The 18,656-nt window shown below is 46.7% G+C and overlaps 1 long non-coding RNA gene across 5 annotated transcripts in view; it reads left to right on the forward strand.

Annotated features, from left to right (window-relative positions):
• The window catches only part of LOC116654077 (uncharacterized), a 77,134-nt gene that overhangs the window by 23,100 nt on the left and 35,378 nt on the right, over positions 1–18,656 (forward strand). The window lies entirely within an intron of this gene.

An 18,656-nucleotide genomic window follows, 5' to 3' on the forward strand; every position in this document is an offset into this window, starting at 1 on the left:
GAATGGGTGGACATCATCTGAATCCTAAGGGTGGCAGTAGGAAGAAGTGCTGTTCAGTGCTCATTAGCAGCAGCCAGGACTTCAGCCTGTGGCCTTACTATTGATGTTTGATCTGCTAATCGTCAGAGCTTCACCTTGCTCTTTGCTTCCCTACACTCAGCTCCTCCACATCAGTATCACTCTCACTCACATCGATGCTCTCTGAGCCCACCAGCAGTGTTCTTACATTTGTAAGACCACCAGTCCCTGTGGTGTTCTGGGAGTGGTGTAGGAGGAGCTCCCTCCAGCCCTCCCCTGATCCTGCAGCCTCTTTGTCCTACGAGGAAAATACCCTGAAGTCCTCCCTGAAAATAATCAAAGAGATTTTGGTTTTGGAGGTGTTGTTTGTGTAATTTAAAGCTACCACTTTGCAAGTGGTTTTGTTGGGAATTTTTAGCATCTGAGATTTGCTCATCTGTCCTGAGTGCAGCTCTCAGCCGTTTCAGTGCTCTGGAAAGGTTATATCATTTTCTTTCCTTGTGTGCCCCTAGGATGGTCCCAGCGTCTGTGAACCAGTACTCACCCAACCTGGAGCCCTGGGGCTGTGCAGGTGGTGGTGGAGCTGGGCTGTGCGGTTGGGCCATGCTGACATTTCCCATCAGGTTGTTTCCTCCAAGTTAACAACGTTTTTCTTTCATGCAGCTGTTTACCATTAAATAAAATTGATGGTTCCCCTTGCAACACTGTTGTCATTTCACTTGCTGAGTTGTTCAAACCCGCTCCATGTGCTCACATGTCTCCTCAGGCGACTTTATTTTCTGCGTTTTTTAACCTTTTCCCTTGGATAAAGGAATGATGTTTGTGCTCTCTGAATGTGCTGGTGGAGCAAAAAAAATGGCCCCGGCAATCCCAGCTCAGGGATGACTGTGACCCTTCTGGGCTGTCTGTGCTGTGCAGCTGCAGGCTCTGAGCCCTCTGCCTCTGTGGGCCTTCCTGGGACATGGCAGCCCCTGTTTGCACAACTGCCTGCCTTTTAGATAGAGCCACATATGTATATACATGAAATATTTAACATACATATATCAGTGTGTAAAAATAAACACCTGTATCCATGGAGGGAGGCAGGCTGCTTTACCCTGTAGCTAATAGAAGGATCAGTTGAAACAGCGCATGTTACAAATGCTTAGACCCCCAAAACGCCTTCATTATATCCTCTTTGCTGCAAAAAGCAACTAGGAGGCAGTCTGTAATCAAAGCAGGTAGAGCAGGGAGTCCTTCACTGCTGAGATGATGCGTGGCATGATGTGTGTGTGCCTGGTATATATATGTATACCCACTGAAATTGCACAAGGGAGGGACAGGAGCTCTACCTGCTGAGCTCAGCTTTTTGCAGAGCTTTTTCTTCCCATCTATGTGTACCAGGCAGTGATGCTGAGAGCAGCTGGAGGGCAGTGAGAGGTGTGACGTGCTCCCCTCTAAGGGGTCTCTTCCCTGCAGGTTCGATGGGGCAAACATCCCCTGTGCTGCTGCTGCTTCCTGTTCTGGGTCTGCCCCCCTGCTCAGCTGCCCTACTGGTTCTGAGCTGAGGTGCAGAGAGCTTTCTGATCATCAAACTGTGTCCTGAGTTGCATCTGCCTGGCATAACCATACAGGTGCACAGATACACAGAGATTCCTCATTCAATTTATGCCCTGTAAGGCCTCATGCAGCACTTCTGCCAGTGGCAGTTTGGGATGTGACAAATGGCTGTGCTGCAGGTGCAGGGAGCAAGAAGCACAACTGTGCCTGGCTGCTGGGATGGAAGTGAACTAGTTTTAATGGAGGGATGCATTTGTATTGTTATGGTGTCTTTTTCACTCTCACTTTATTATTATTATTTAATTTACTTGTCACCACGCTGCTTTCTGGGACTAATTAAATGCTCTGCTAATCCAGAACCAGCTTTCGATTCACAGAGTTCAATCTGGTCCTCTTATGCTCCTGGCAGCAAACCCTTTTGCCCTGACAATGCATCTTCCCAGCAGGACCAGGAGGTGCTCTCCAGCCAAGATGTTCTTTCCCACCAGGGACTCATTTTCTCTCGCTCTCTCTGCCATTTTTCACCTGTACTATCTTGCTTCTGGAACTCAGCTTTGCAAATTCCATCTCCTTTGAACAGCTTTTTCCCCCTGGTAAGAAATGCAGATCCTGCAGTCCAAAAATAGAGGTGATTCCAAGAATGTATCAGCTTTATGCCTTCCTGCACTCCTGGATTTTTAAGGATGTTTTTATGTTATTCTGTTTCCTATTCTGATTAACACTGTTACATACCCTACAGTACCCGTGTTTCCTACAAGTTCCCCTATGGTGCTCCCTAATTAACAACCTGCACATTCACAATTAGCAATTGGTTTCTCTCCAGTTCAGTTTGTTCCAAAATGTAGGTTGATATTTTAGCATGCTCAGTACTTCAGTAAAGAAACAGAGAAAGTGATGGGGCTGAGAGAACTAGTGGTTAAAATACAGTGCAAAAAAGGACAAAAGCCTGTGTTAGTTTTCCAGTGTGGCAGCCCAGTCACACTGCCTCAGACCTAATGGCTGCAGGGCAGCAGCGCAGTGCAGTCTGGGTGCAGAGAGGTGATGTTAATTGCAGCCCTGCAGGGGTGGAAGCGGATGGTGAGCACTGAGATTGGGCAGAATGAGGACCCAGCAGTGCAATTTTGGTCCTTCTGACTTTAACTTGTTTATGGCTGATGCCAATTCTTCCTTAAAACCCCACCTTTCTGCTATAGATTGAACCTTTATTTCCCTAGAAAAGCTTGCTTGGTGGAGCCGATACTAATGCCAGCAGGACAGAGAGCTGTTTTACAGACTTCAATACTTTTCCTGCTTAGAACTGAAAGCACTGCTGAGTGCATCCCTTTATTACAGTCTTTACTTCATCACAGGATTGCTTTTTTTTCCCCGGGGGTTTGTTTTTGTTGAGTGCCCTCACTTTCACTAACGAATGAAGTGCTCCTCCTTGGTCCCTGCACTCATTTCAGGACGCTGTCGGGATACAATGTGACACAGCATGCAGAGCCCTCAGCACTGCCACAGGACTGCAGCTGTTGTCTTCCTCCCGGCTGTATGGCACTCAGAAAGACAACGCGAGGGAGAAATAACCACTGAGACCAGAACTAGAGGTTTAGTGAATGTAAATCAAGGTGCAGGCTCAGCCTGCCCTGCTCTGTGTCTAAGCCCAGCTGCTTCCCATTGTCCCTTCTTCACTTCACGTTGGTTCCCTGCTGTTTGTGTTGCTGCCGGCACAGTCCTGCCCTGAGCATCAGGCAGGTCTGGTGGTATCAGCTCTTCTGTTCTGCAGCAATTTGGATGTCCTACTCAGTTTGGACTGCCCTATACAAACAGCCTGTTCTCCCTAAATCAACCCAGTGCCCTAACTCAGCACTGTCTTGCAAGGGGCAGTACAGGCAGCCTCTTTCCCCCTGCCTGATAAAGAGAAAATAATCAGCAAGCCAATAGTGATCTCATATTGCTAAGATAGAAGCTGTTAAATTGAGACTGAACATTGAATTGTTTCAAATACGCAGTGCCTCAGATGTTGCAAAACCAGCTTTGAAGGAATTGGTTGCTTGGTAAAAGCTGCACTGTTAACAGCACACCAGGTGCTATTGAGCCTGTACTCACTCGCAGCCTTTCTTTTTCCCCCCACCCCTTTCCCATCCCATCCCAGGCAGTGACTGACATTTGCTCCCCAGCTGCTAATGGCCAACCCTGCCCTGGCCTGTCACCTCAGCTGCCACCCCACTCAGTAACAGGTGATTTCTTACAAGAAGAACCAAATAGGTGGTTTATTTGTTTCTGGGGATTTTTTTTTTTCTACTTAAGAAAGCAAATATTGTAGTAATTTTTGCTGCTGATAGGGTATGAAAAATAAAGTGGGCAACCACCCTGGTATCAGATGCAGGCTGCTTGTTGTTCACATTGGGGTGACAGTTTGTAACAGAAATGCAAAGTCAGGGCTTGAAGAAGTGATGGAGCACCTGGTAGGAAGGCAGAGCCAGCCCAGGGGAGCTCAGGTGCAAGCAGTGTACCTGAATGATGGAAGGGCTGCAGCCAGGATCCACCCCTTCCCAGACATTATTTAAGGGCTGGCAGTGGAGGTGAGGATGTTTTGCTGGAGGTCTCTGCATACCTGAGGCCTTCCAAAGGTAAGTGGCTTTTTTTCTTTTGCTTCTATATCTGTGGTTGCTGCATTGGGTGTGTCCTCACCTGCTGCAGCTTTGCTGTTCTGCTGTCACTGCTGTGTTTTCCATCACGTTGCAGCATTACATGGTTGCAAAATACTGTTGTTCTCAGGAGCCTCACGTTATGCAGTCTGGGAAGTACAGCATGAGAACTGCTTTTAGGTCTTGACTACTGTAGTAAAAGTGAAAGATGTTGAGGGTGAGCAAAGCAGAATGAAGTACTGCGCTGTGAATTGCAAGCACATCTGAGGGAAGAATTAATGTTTCTTTAGCTATTGTGCCCTTACGTTTCAATTCAGAAGTTTTGTAATGAGTGTTTTGATTGTTCTGTTTCTATTAATGTTCTTTTACTCTGTGTTCTGGTGATACAAGAACATTCTATCTTACAAAAATGGCATGGTTCTACCTTGTATTGCTGGAGGGAGTGAATCCTCCTCTGAATCCCTGTGTGTCCTGTTCTGTGGGATCTGCTTTGTGGGGACGTGGGTTTGTCTCTGGTTCAGAGCCCTAGTGTGGTGTTGTGGCTATGGTCATGCTTGTCCATTCCTAGTTTAGAGATAATCCACTGGGACATAACAAAGGCAGGGTGATGAAACAGCTTCAGCATGTGGCCAGCTCTGTTTAACTGGTTGATGAAGAAAGCACACAGCAAAAGTTGCTTCCCCAGCGGGTTCTATGAGCAGCAGTTTGTCAGGTTGCATTTCTCAGCGCCATGTTACATTAAGTTCTGTTATGATTGGTGCTCAGCTGCTGGAATGTGGCATCACCTCAGAGCTTCTGCAGAGCACCATGAGCTGCTCCCAACCACAGCTTAGTGTGGGAGCCAAACAGCCCCTGGTACCTGGGTAGGGGTGTAGGTGGGTGTTTGGGGGGCTCCAAATTCATGCACAACCCCTAAGCTCCTACATTCATGCAGTGCAGCCCCAGTGTGACCAGCAGCAAATGGGACCAAACCCACCAGTGGTGTCACAGTGAGATGGGCAGAGCAGCTCAGCTGAGGCAGCACTGCTGGGTTTGTCTGGTGTAAGCATTACTTCATATTCACTTGGTGTTTCCAAAAGCCTGTGGCTGTGAGCTACAGACATCCTTCTGAGTCCATGTTAGCTTCTTTGCAAAAGCATGCGGCTCCTTGTTTGCTAGTAAGTGTGCTCCAAGTAATTAAATCTAAATTGCAGCTGTCAAAAGGAGAGAAAGGAGCAGTGATGTTTTGTCTTTGCTTTCTTTGGATGATGTTGCTGACATGTGAACATCCATCCTCCCTTTGCTGTCTGTGTGGAAGGAGCTCTAACAAACATAAATGGAGTGCAGTGCTGTGGGGCTGGGCTGTGGAGGCGCTCAGTTACTGCCGTGTTCTGAGGCTGCTCCATCGCCTCATGCTCTGTGCAAACCAATTAGTGTGAGGAAGTGCACTCCCATCTAACATCCCAGTCATTCTTTGGCATGCAATCATTCACCATAAATGCACATGAAGCTGGAATTCAATTAATCAGCCCATACAATAAGCCCGTCTCTTGCTATTTTTCCCCAATACATTTTTCTTTGAATAAAAATGTAATTGTCACAGCAAAATATCAGACCAGAGACACATAACAAATAGCTATGGATTTGTAATTAAACCCAATAAAGCCTAAGATGAAATACAAAAGGCAGAGAGCTAAAATCCAATTAAAACTTATTATGAGAAACATAATGCCAGTCCTTTCCAGGCAGAGTGCACTGTACCCTGGTTTGAAATAACAGTTACTGGGTTTGATAATGAGCCCCGAGGTGCAGCTTGAGGGGGGTGCAGGAGGAAGCAGGGATGGAGATGGAACTTTTACCTCTCTTAGTGCCCGCTGGCAGGCACTGTTTGCTACCAGCTGGTTGCTCCTGGTGTGGAGAAACAGGCTGTGCACAGGGCCAGCTCCATTCTGTGCTCTGGTTGCTTGTGCGAGTTGCTCTGGACCAGCAGTGGTGTATGGATATAAATGGATTTTTTCTTCACTTTGTTGTCAGCCCAAAAGCTTCTGAGGCGTGGAAGTAAATGTATGAAGTTAACTCAGACAGAAAACAACTGGACCTGGAGCTTAACGTGGGGAAAAATATTGGATTGCTCTTCCTAGATTTCTCATTGTTACAAAATAACTGTAATTATTCGCTCTCCTTTTCTTTTTTGCTATTGAGTTCTTCCATTGTGAAACATGCAATTCTCCTAAATAGCAGAGAGAATCAAATCAGCCCAGCCCCTCATTTCATTCTGACTCTCATCTCTTTAAAATTTGATGATAGGCGTGACTCCCTAGTGCCTATTTTGTGTCTTTGTAGCGTTAATGGCCTATTCAATAATGCCCAACTGCTTTGTTTGTGCATTTCTTTATCTCAGCTGATGGCGCTGGCTCTGCAGCTCCACCCTTCAGCTTTGTGCAGCCCGGATCTGACCCAGGGCAGAACCACCCCTCTGCACCCCAGAGCTGTGCCCTGTATCCAGTCTTCCACCTACCAGCTTCCACAGTGACCCAAGTTCTAACCCCGAAGGAGTTAACCCATGGCTGTATGATTCTGAAACATCCAAAGTGAAGTAAAGGCAAACAATGTCATGTTTAAGAGAGAATCAGCTTGGTTCTGGACTCTGTCATTAGAAAGCAAAGAGAACCTGAGCAGCTGGGCTGCTGGAGGCTGGAGCTTTCCTTTCCTTTTCCCCAAGTGAGGAGACCTGCTTCTGCCCTAACAAACTGCACCTGTGAGGGTGTAGGGGGTTCAGAACTGGCCCTCCAGTGCCTCCTTAGGAGACATGGCTGAGCTTCTGCACATATACCAGAAATCTGTTTTCACATTCCAACTCACTGAAATCACACTGTCACATTTCTGTTTATTTATTTGTCTGTGTCATATGTTTACACACAAGGAGCTCTGTTAGTAAACAATGTGACATTTAGGACCACCCTCTGCATCTGAGGCTGAACAACACTGAGTTTTATGTGAAAGGCAGTTACAGACATGTTCTGCTCTCCTTCAGGAGAGCAAGACAAACTACTGCCTTCGTTGCCTCCTGCCAGGAGCAGCTTTGTCCTCAGGGCAACAGCAGAGAGTGAGGGTGGCTATTCTTAATGTGGAGTTAAAATAGGAGACGAGCTCTGGTGTGTGTGGCAGGGCACGCATCTGGCTGGGTAATGTAGGTGCTTCGTGGGGACTCATCTTGCTGGGTGCTGGTGGCTCTCACAGTGAATTCTGGATCAGAAGCAGATACCTAAATGATTTTAGTTTAATTGTATGCAGTGTTTTTACTTCTGCCTTTAAGGAATCGATCTGTAAAGATCTTTCCTTTGGAATGTTTTGCTCAGAGAAAGCTGTGGGCTGACACCTGTTCCTCTGCCTTCAAAATAGGCCTCCATGTAACTTAAACCTAAGTAACATCAAAGTGTTCATCACACATGGGATGCTGCAGTCAGGAAGATAAATAGTGGAGTGGTAACTGGGGGAACTGGAAGAGAAGGAGCAGTAAGAGCCTGGGGAGGCCGGCAGCTGAGGCAGCATGTGTTGGGGTTGGGGTTATGGATGAGCTTCCTCAGCCAGTTTTGCATCTTTAAGGGCTGTACTGTCATACTTCTGGTCGATAAATATGTTTGTGCAAACAGTGTTAAAAGCATTTAGGCTGCAAACACATGTGGTGCTGTTGCTGCTGCCCGTGCTGCTGGCACATGGCAGGGACAGGGCTGAGTGTCCCTGGGACCCTCCAGCTGTTTGCAAAGGGGTAGAACAGCCCATTGCACAGCAGGAGTTACAAGGGTGCAGGTTTTCCTCTCTGAAACACCCCCACTATGCCTCACATGCTGTTCAGGGGTGCTGGTTGTCACTGTGTGTCCTTCTCTGCTCCCCATTCCTCCACGTATTAACAAAGCAGTGATTTCTTAATTACAGTTCTTGGCAATGTTATTCAGGATTTCTTTTCTTTTTTCTTTTTTAATTATTTATTTATTTATTTTTTAATTATTATTATGGAGAGTTGGATTCTGAGCTTTTCCTTACTGACAGCTTCCTTAGAAACAGCATCTAAATGGCACAGAAAGTGAAGACAGTGCCAGAAACCATTTCCAGGGAATCAATTTTGTTTCCATGTGGTTTCCTGCTGGCCCTGGGAGGCTAAAATCAGGAGCAGGCATTAAATCCAGGGCTCCATGAGGCAGCCGTGCTGGAAGGAGCTCCATCTGAGGCACACACTTCTGCAATCAGCTGAGCAGGACCTGCAGCTGGAGCACTGGGGGCAGGCAGAGCTCCCTGCTGCCATCAGGGCAGTGTGGGGAGAAGGCAGGCAGCCTGCCTGGTGATGGCCTCATCTGCAGGAGGCCCCATTTCCATGCTTAGAGGACAATCTTTTACTTTTTTTTTTTTTTTTTTTTCCTTTTTCTTTTTTGGCTGTCTGATTTTCTTGTAGTAGATTGCATTGGAGATTGAAGCTCTGTTCCTTCCTCCTTCCATTCTGCCTGGTGGCAGCTGCAGGAGGTGCTGTGCCAGTGCACAGAGTGCAGTTTGCTCTCTTTGGTTGCCTAAGCTTTGCTTTCTGTTTACTTTTCTCTTTAATTACTCTATTAGTACAATATTTTAAGTGCATTAACCGAAATAATGTCAAAGGGTTTTAACTTTGGTATGTGTGCCAACAATAATCACTGCTAACTCTTAAACAATTGTAATAAAATAAGTGTCTTGCTGCTAATGATACCTCATTTGTTTTAAAGATGCTTTAGTATGAACAGTTCCTACAATTATTTCAACTAACGCTTAACTGCTATGTCGGATTTTGAAATCAAAGTACATGCATGGAAAATTACAAGCTATTCTGCCACACTCAGCAGTGCACAATCACTCCAGAAGCCCAGGAGCACTGCTGGCTTTGAAGATCGTTGCAGAAGATTAGCTACCTGTAGTGGCAATTAGCAGTGTGAATTACAGAGCCGTGGTCTGAATCCTCCGAGTGTGACAGCAGGCAGCAGCTGCAGTGGGATGCCCCTGAACTCCTCCCATGCACAGCCCCTTTCTCAGTGTGCATAACAACGACGAAACAAACCCCACCAAAGCAACAGCAGCAGCAGCACAGATTAACTTAATTGACCAACTGCTGCCACCTGGGTTCTGTGCACCTGGGGAGGGCAGGAGCTGATGCCTCAGCCCAGAGAGCTATAAAGGGCTGCTGTTCTGGTGGGTTCCTTGGGTTCTGGCTTGTTTAGGCTGCTGGACTACATAAAGTTTTGTTTGAGATTTGTTTCTTTTAAATATTAATGTTTCTATTTTCCACATTTGTTTGGGCAGTGGAATAAAGTTGCCTTTAGCTCAGGTTATGAGCAGTGTGCTTTTATTGGGCCCTTCCCAGCTCCATTAAAGAGCTTTCTGGGTAGGCTGTTCCAGCTCAGCCCTCTCTGAGGGTTTCTTCGAGCACCCAGTGCTGCATCGAGCTCTGGAAATGAGCAGATGAGGCAGTGATTATGACTGCTGTCCTAAATGCATTGGAAAGTAATTAGTGGTGTTGGTTAATTGGGATATGTTTCAGGAAAGGGCATCAGGAAGTCTTCTTGGGCTGTGTGACCCCAGGGCAGCAGTGCCCTTGCTAACTCATGTCATCTCCCTGATGAGGCTGCGTGTTTGTTGCTGATTTTAGGTTGCAAGTGGATAAGGAAAAATAGCTTGGGAGACATGTAGCTAATACCTTGAATGTGGCATATGCCCCCATGAAATTACTTAAAAGGAAAATAATGATTTTGAAATCTGATGCAGTCGCATTAAGCACAGCACTGCAATGCTTTCAAGCCAATTAAAATGAGATTGGTTTTCCTTTAGAAAACAGATATAGATTCCAATGGATGCAAAAGCATTAATGTAGCTGCAGTTTGGATAGGAAAACTCCTCAAACCCTCAACTTCCCTCCCTGAGCTTGTGGCCATGCAGAGAGGGGTGGGCTGTGCTCTGCTGCTGGGTGTGCAGGAGCTGCAGCCTGGAGCTCACACAGCCTCAATTTCTCCCTTACACCAAAGAGACGGAGCAGAGCAAGATGCATTTATGATGCAGACTTTATCACTGAAGTGTGGAGAAGGAACAGCCACTAACAAGTAAACTTCAAGGCAGAAATTAGAACATATGCAAACACAGATGCTGCTGTGGGAGAGGAAAAAGTTGCTTTCTAAAGTAAATGAAAATGCACACAGCACCTGCAGCCTGGGAGAGCCTAACGAGCTGTGACTGTGATCAGCTGGACTGTGAGCAACTTTCTCCAGCAGTGATTAGCAAGTGGAATGCAAATAGCACAAGGGATGAGGTTTAGAAACCTGGGAGGATGTTTTGTTTGTTTTCTTTTTTTCCTGTTTGCAAAGCACATCGGGGTGGAGGGCAGTGCCAGGCGTAGGCTGCAAAGCTGATGCTCAGTGCAGCCCCAGTGCACGAGTGCACGTGTGCAGGGCTGGGCATGGCCTCAGCAGAGGAGCGGTGGTGGCTGCACTGGGGCATCCTGCTTCTGTTTGCTGTGAGAGCAGCACTGAGGGTGCTCTGTATGTGTGCATTGGGCCCCTTCTTGTGAGTTCTGCTGGGAGGGGGAATGAGAGAGGGTAGTTTTTAAGCACTAATTGAAAAATTAAGTCAATTCAACTCCCACACATAAGTTTGTCGCATTCTGCTTCAACGTGGTCATTTAAACAGAGCGATTTTGAAATTTTGCTGTGACAAACAGTTTAAACTCAGCAAAACTGCATTATTTCCCTAGAAATTCTGATCTCTAGAAGCCCTTTCCATCCATCCCCTTCAATTCTGTAACACTCTGTGGGGCTGTTGTGCTTAAAGCACTTCTGTGAAGTGGGATGAGCAGCCGTAGTGGTTTGAGGCATTTTGGGGCAGCTGCAAACATAGAACTCAGTGTTCTGGAGGGGAACAACTTTTCAAGTCCAAGCTTTCTCCTGAAGGCGTGTTTGCTTTGACTGTATCTGACTGCATCCATTAACTCAAAGTAGTTTCGTCTGTTTGATATAAGGTGGATTTTAATGATATTTCTCTAATAAATTATACATATAGATAACAGCTGGCAGTATAGACTTTCTGTGAGGGTAGAGGTGGCACGTGGCCAAATGCAGCTCACTATTTGCTCAATTTGGTTTGTGTCAGAGCCATCAGCTTCTGAGATTTGCCATGGCTGGAAAGCCAGGACTTAAGAAAGGCTTTTTAATGACATTATACCCAGGTTTTGCCTTTATGATTTTAATTCTCAAAAATGGGAATTGAAAAGAGGTGAGGAATGTGATTTCAGTGAGTTTGCTGGGAGCAGTTAAAATACAAACATGTTTTTTGTGGCTGCAGAGCAGCTGGTGTTAGCAAACAGGGCTCTTCCCCAATGAATTTATTTTCCCTTTCAAGGATGTATGTGAGCTACCAACAGCAATGATGGCCTTTCTGGCACTTTTCTCCTCCTAATTGAGCCTTGCCTTCCCACTTGCTGCTTGCATAAAGTGTTAAACCCGAAACTCTGAGCCTGAACATCTTTTGTAGGCATGGAGGTCATTAATTTTAATTAGATGGAACTTTTCTACACATGCTAAAAAATAAGGATCAGTCTCAACAAGTTTCATTAAATAAACAGTGTATTAAAATGTTCAATACATCTCGGAGCAGATCTGAAGTCATCTCATCAAACACTGCTCAGTGGGAGAGGCTGAGGGGGGTGGGGTCAGGTTTTTCCAGACATGGGATATGGATAAACTGCTCAGTTGGAATGTTGCTATTGTAAATACATAGGGGGCTCTCAGGGTGTTGCACTGCTGTGCTGCAGGCATATTAAGCTCACTCCCCATCCCCATGGCTCTATACCTTTCCTGTCATTCCCATGGTCCTTCCTGATGCAGCCCCTTGTGTCAGAACAGTGCTGGTTGTGATAATCAGTGTAGGAATACCTGAAATGGGATGAGCACTATGGAGGCTGTTCTTCCAGGAATGCCAGTGTCTCAGCTGCCAGCAGATATTTTGCTGACAGGAGGGCTGTGCTGAGTGTTTCCTTTTTGCCTCTTGTTTGGCACATCTCAGCTAATTAATGTTCTGAACTGTGTGCAGAATGTTTCCAAATGGGAATGCCTAAGTATCCTTTGTGTGAGAAGGTCCGTCAGCACCATACTCAGGAGATGATTGCTCTTGCCACTCATTGTGAAGACATGTATCAAGTGTTTTGCCAAAAGTGAAAAACAGATGCATCCTTAATGTGAATATTCTAGTCCCTGCGCTTCAGCCTCCTTTGCTTTGAAGAGTGGCTGTTGCTTGCTGTGCAATCTGATATTACCTTCAGAAGTAAACTTGTGCAGCTTAAGCAGCTCAATGCCATCCTGGAGTTTTGTAGTAACACTGCTGTTCCCGGAGAACAAACAGCCCCTATGATCCTGTGCAGTGGGTGCCTTCAGGGCCCACACCTGGAATTCAGTATTAAGCCCACTGCCTCCCCTGGCATTTCTTTCTGAAGCACTGAGCTCATGGGCAGCCTTGTGCCAGCAGTGTGATCTGTGTGCCTTGGCAGGGAGCTGCTGGCTGCTGCTGTCATTTGTCCCTGAAGAACAATTTCTGTAGCACATTTTCTCCCTTCTTCCTCGCCCCCATCACTGATGTCACCAGGGCTGGCCATCTCCCAGCATTTGTAGCACTGCCATCAGTAGAGATCTGAGCAAGAGTGGTTCACTAAGCTGAGCACTGTAACTGTGTGCAGGAGATGTGATGAGCACTGCCCGTGTGCCTGAAGGCAGTGTGTGTGGTGCTCAGGTACAGTGGGCACTGTGTGTCCTTGCTTTGTCCATCTGGGCTGTGGGGGTCTTTGTCAGCAGCACTCTCCTAGTAAGTAGGAGTCGATGCACTGTGGGAGTGTCTGCACACACAGGCTGTAATTTACCAGGGATGCTTCAGTGCCTTTCAAAGTGGCATCTCACTTAGTCAGAACAAATGGGATAGATAGTGAGCCAGAGGTCTGCAGCAGTATGTCAAAGTATTTTATAGAGCCAAAAAAAAAACTATAAACCCAAACCAAAGAGCCCTGACAGCCAGGAGAAATGGACAACCTCGAGCAGCTTTTTCTGCCTGTGATTCAGTGTGCTGCCTCCGAGAACACATTCTTTCTGGATCTGAAATGGCTGCCATAAGGCACAATTGTGTTCTCAGCCAGGACAGCAAGGAATTTTCCTTCTGCAGGTTTACCTGGCTGTGTTCGGTTGTTCCTGTGAAGGCACAGTGCAAGTGCACGAGTTAACGTTCGCTTTGGCTGGTGTTCAGCAGAACCCTTGGGATGTTTTTTGCTGAGCAGCACTGTAAGTCAACTGTAGGGAAAACAGTTTTATAAAGGTATCACCAATGGCATTAGAAAGCTGTAGGTAAACATAATGGGACTTTCCTTTTTCAAGTGTTTCAGCTTGCCTATAGGAAATGAGTCTGCATGTGGGCATGTCTGGGAAGGAGCAGAGTGTTGTTTTGGGGTGGGCTTCCTGGGGATGCCTGTGCTGGGGCAGAGTTGGGGCTGGAAGGGAGCAGCTCCATCAGAAAGCCTGGGGGTGACAAAGAAACCCGGGTGTGGCAGAGCAGAGACAATTTGGCTCCAGTTTGTAGCATGTCATGCTGGTGAGAGGGGAGGGAACAGTGTTTTGAGATAACTCGGTCATTAATCTGCCTAAAAGTCTTAGTGTTTATGTAGGAAAAGTGGCATAAAACCTAGGTGCAGCCTTACCAGTGTTGTCTGGGGAAGGGTTACAGATTTCTGGCCCCTCAAATATGTGTCTGAATTTGGGCAGATTCATTCTGGATATGACTCTATTAACTTACAAGTTATTATCGGCAGTGCAAAAATGCCAGCAAGCTGTGTGCTACAACTGAGCCAGGGACGTACAACACAAATGATTAAGGAGCTTGAAGAACTTAGGAGGAAAGATTAAAAGAACAAAATGTTTTGATTGGATAAACAGCAACCAAGAGTGGCTGTGATAATCAGCTACTCCTGTGTGAAGGGTACCAGTGCCAAGAACTTCATTTGAAAATGGATTTGGCTGCGAGTGACAAGATAAACTATGTGACATGGATGAAAAGTTTCTTTTTCTTATGTTTAGAGCTGTTAGACTGGAGATGTTTCCAGGTGTTTGTCTCTGGCTAGAATCACCCCTTTGGGCACCAAAGTTCAATCTCTTTTCCATTGCTTTCATGCATGGCAAAAAGAGGTGGTGGTCTCTGAGGCCATGTCCCATTTAGTGTCAGTGGGAATGAGGATGCTGAGGAGGAAAAGCATTATGGAGATTACTTGGGACTGAATGCCCAGGCAGATGGCAGTATACGTGTGGGTATTTATGTACCTAAGGCCAAAGTTCAAGCACTGCCATTGTTCATTATTTTCCTGGTTGTTTTACATGCCATTCTGTAATTCTGCATAAGCCTTAACCTGAGAAGTTTGCAGTGGCAAGCATGTCAAAATCATACAACACAACCTCATGTCAACCCATTGCTGTAAGTCCTGGATCCAAACTAAGTAGGGGTGACGTTCTTCCTGAGCACAGCACACATCCCCTCTACATTGCAGCCATAGGCAAAAAGCAGAGTGTGCCCTGCGGCAACTGCAGGGCAGGTTGGGGATGCCTGAGAAAACCAGACCGGGTGTTCTGAAAACCAGCCTGGGTCAGGGAGTGCCTTGGGGTAAAGGTGTGCTATGAGAGGCAGAATCTTTGGCTGAGAGGAATAGGGACTGTGGGGTACTGCAGATCATAGAGGAGCTTTTCACCTTTAGTTTCAAGAGCCAGACAGGTGTGTGCAGACAGCCACACTCATGGGGCATGAAGATCTATGGCAGAACAGTGCTCCTGCAGCAGGGCTCACATGGGGGTGGGGTTGTTCCATTATATTCTTATAATGCCAACTTGGAGACCAGTGCTGCGTGTGGACAGCTGCTGAGCAGAATATAGTTCCAAGAAGCAGAACTAGCTATTTTATTGTCTAACAGTAGCACCCAAAACTCCCATCTCAAAAAACTATTGTGAGATTGATAGGAGGTGGTGATTCATTGAAAATTGCTAGGTTGGACCAAAGCACTGAGTGGTGCTGAGCAGATCAGTGCCTGCTGCAAACTGCTGGTATGTGGGATGGGGGCATGTTGCGCATCCCAGAATGGCATCAATGCTCAGGTGGGAATCTATTAACAGTGGGGGGAGGGGAGAAATATCTGCAAGGCTGATCAGTCTGACTTCATGGCTTACCCCATGGAAGCCACAACAAGATATAATAGTATCATCATAGTCTCATGCGGGTTGGAAGGGACCTTAGAGATCATCGAGTCCAACCCCCCGGGATTCGAGCCTCTGTGTAGCAGAGCGGCACTTCTACCACTTGCGCCACAGGGGGGATTCAACCCAGGGCCTCCAGTGTTGCAATGCGGCATTCCTACCACTTGTGCCATCGGGGCACACAATATATACCCAGGAAATCCTCTAGGTTGGGTAGAAATATGTTAGTGAACCAGATCGGAAGCCAGGATTGTGATGCAGTGAGGGCATGAGCTGCTGGATGTCCCCACAGGCAGTGTCTGCTCCGAGTGAGGGACTGATATTCTCAACAGTGCCTGGTGCCAGTGCAGAGGGGGAACTGCACTTCGTTTTTCAACAAAGCACTCCAATTCCAGCAACAAATGAGGTAATACTGTTCAACAAATAAGCTCTTATTGCTTGGTATATACTTGAAGCACTCCTGAAAGATGTCCTGAGCAGGCTGCTGGCAGAGAATCCTACAAGTACAGCTTTGGAGCAAGGTGTGAGAGGGAGAACTCATATGGATTCATATCTCTAGAGGAAATCTCTTGTAAACACCTTGGTACAGTGCTGCCTGATTTGTCCCATGGACATAACTTTGATGTTGATTACTTCAGCCACAAGGAGTGTCATGAATATTCCGGGGTCTCCAAATCAGTGAGAAATGACTGGAGGCAGGGAAATCACAAGGCTTTACTGTTGGTGATGTACCAATGGCCCCTTGGGACATCCCCACCACTAACCAAACTCTGGAGGATGTGTGTGAAGTCAGGCTGGGGAGTTGCAGCAGTGCAGGGCCTGTGATGCAGAGCTGTGAGGATCCAGCTCAGTGCCCCATCTCATGCTGTGTGGGGAGTTGTTGCTACGGGTGTTGCAGTGCTGTAGGGTACCAACAGCCTGGCCAGTGTCTGCCTCATTTCCTGCATCCCAAGCTCTGTGCTGGCCTGCCAGCCTCTCTGTGCTAGGGACCAGATGAACCAACCCTGCAAGCTTGTTCTGGCCGTCTGGCTGCCAACTGGTGCTTGGGGAAATGGATGTGCTCGTTGGAAACCCTGAATGCTGCGCTCAACAGTGCTGGTGGGCAAGAGTTCCTTCTACAAACCTGTGAGTTCCCAGCTTGAGCACAGTTCCTTATTACAGGCACGATAAGCTTCCCAGTTTGTTTCCATAAATAGGGATTGCATGTGCATGCAGATGGAAGTGTTGGAGCTGGCACATAGCTTGGCTGGAAATCAGCTTTTATTTAGGGAAAGAATGATCTTACAATGGTTTCAGTGTACCCTTTTAAACAAAAATATAACCATAAGGAAACAGATTTACAAATAATGTGAGCTTTTGCTCATAGTCCTGATTACCCCAGCAGCATTGCTATGCACCAGTTACCACTGATCCGTTGTTCCTTTGCAGTGAATTAGTACAAAGATGGGATGTACGTCACACCTTGTGCAGAAATCATTAGATAGTCTGCCCAGTACTTCTCATCACTCTGCGATTTTCTCATCCAGTAATAACTGAAATCTTGCTCTACAGAAGCTGTCACCAAGCTTCCAAAAAAGATGATGATTTAAGTGTTCATTCAGAGCCAAGACACATTTACGTGTGGCTTTTTGTTGCATTAAGTGTAGGGGTCAATAGCAAGAGGGGTGTTTTCCCCCACCTTGTTTTGGAGGTGTCTCCATAGGGCAATCTGATGTTGCCTTGGGGTTGGGAAGGGAGCTGAGCAGTGCCTGGGGGGTGGCTGTCCATCAATAAGGCCCACCAGTGTGTTGCCACCATACAGCATGTTGGCCTCCATGGTCGGGGAGCTGAAGTGAATAAAATCCTCAGGCCTGGAGGGATAGGTGTGTTTTGTAATGACATGAACAATTTATGGCATGAGCTTGTGCTGCAGCTTGAGTTGGGTCTTGGAACGGTGGTGCCATGAATAGGGTTTCACATGTGCTGTGGAATTCCAGAACCTATTGCACAGCTGTTTGACATGCAAAGGCTGTTTTTTATTAGCAGTGCTGTGTGTCTGACAGATCTCTCTGCTAGTGCTGTGGATAGACATCTTAGAAACAAAATGTAATAGAAATTCTGAGCGGATGAGATGAGAATTAGCTGCCTGTCGAGTGCTTCCCTGTTTATCTCCAAATGTCAGCACTCCGCACTTGAAGTTTTGATAGGAAGGGCCTCTGCTGTTCTGGGCTGGAGAATTAGCAGATGAGAAACAGGGTGTGGGGAGAGGGCTAATAGAATCAGCTGTGATTACAGCAGCCCTGTGAGGTGCTGGGCCAGGAGGAGCAGTGGTGTGCAGCAGGGGTGGCTTTGCAGAGGAGCCCTTAGGCAGAACCCTGTATCACCACACACCCAGGACAGAGGCGTTGTTCTGTTCAGTGCTCTCTCTGGAGCATCGATCACTCCTTCCATCCTCCTCACTCCTTTACAGCCAATATTTCCGTCTTGGAGGCAAATATAAAAAGACCAAATAGGAAATAACCACTAAGAGCACATCACCAACCTGTGTGCCACAATGAGAATGTAACAGCATGAGCACCATTTGGTTCTGTAAGAGATGAGGGCTGCGTTGCTGTGCAGTGAACAGGAAGGGGTCACCACCACTTGCCCATTCCTCACTCAGTGCTTTGTTACCTCTACAGACACCGGGCAGGAGAAAATCTCCATACTTGCTTCCCAGGGCCTTCAGCGTAAGTGGAGAGAGGAAAGATCAGGCCTTCCTCCCACGAATGGCTTTGTAAGGCAATTATAAAGCTATAAATAGACTTTTCAGAAAGCAGCAGCCTATGAAATCAGTATCAAACAGTTCTGCTACCAGTACAGCTCTCCATAGCCTTTCAGTTTCAGTTCATCGGAATGTTAAATGGCAGGGAAGGGAGGGGGAGCTGCTGGTATTTCGGATACTATTTGTTCCATTATTCATCTCTTTCATTCCGTGTGAGTCATCCTGAGATGGAACCTCTTTTCAGGAGTATGCAGCGTGAAACACTCAGTGCATGCAGAAAGGAGGCAGTGGGGCTGCTAGGGACTGTGCACTGGGGGCGGGGGAGTAACCTCCCCATGATAGAGTGTAACTGGTTCAAAGGAAAAGGTGATGAATTGCAGGTCAAACACATACACTTACAATGTCTTGAATTCTGGTGTGAGTTATTACATAGCTCTCTTATATGAATGAGTTGTAAAGGAAAGTAGT

Source organism: Coturnix japonica, chromosome 18, assembly GCF_054131305.1.
Source record: "Coturnix japonica strain WE chromosome 18, WE-NBRP24, whole genome shotgun sequence".
Taxonomy (NCBI): domain Eukaryota; kingdom Metazoa; phylum Chordata; class Aves; order Galliformes; family Phasianidae; genus Coturnix; species Coturnix japonica.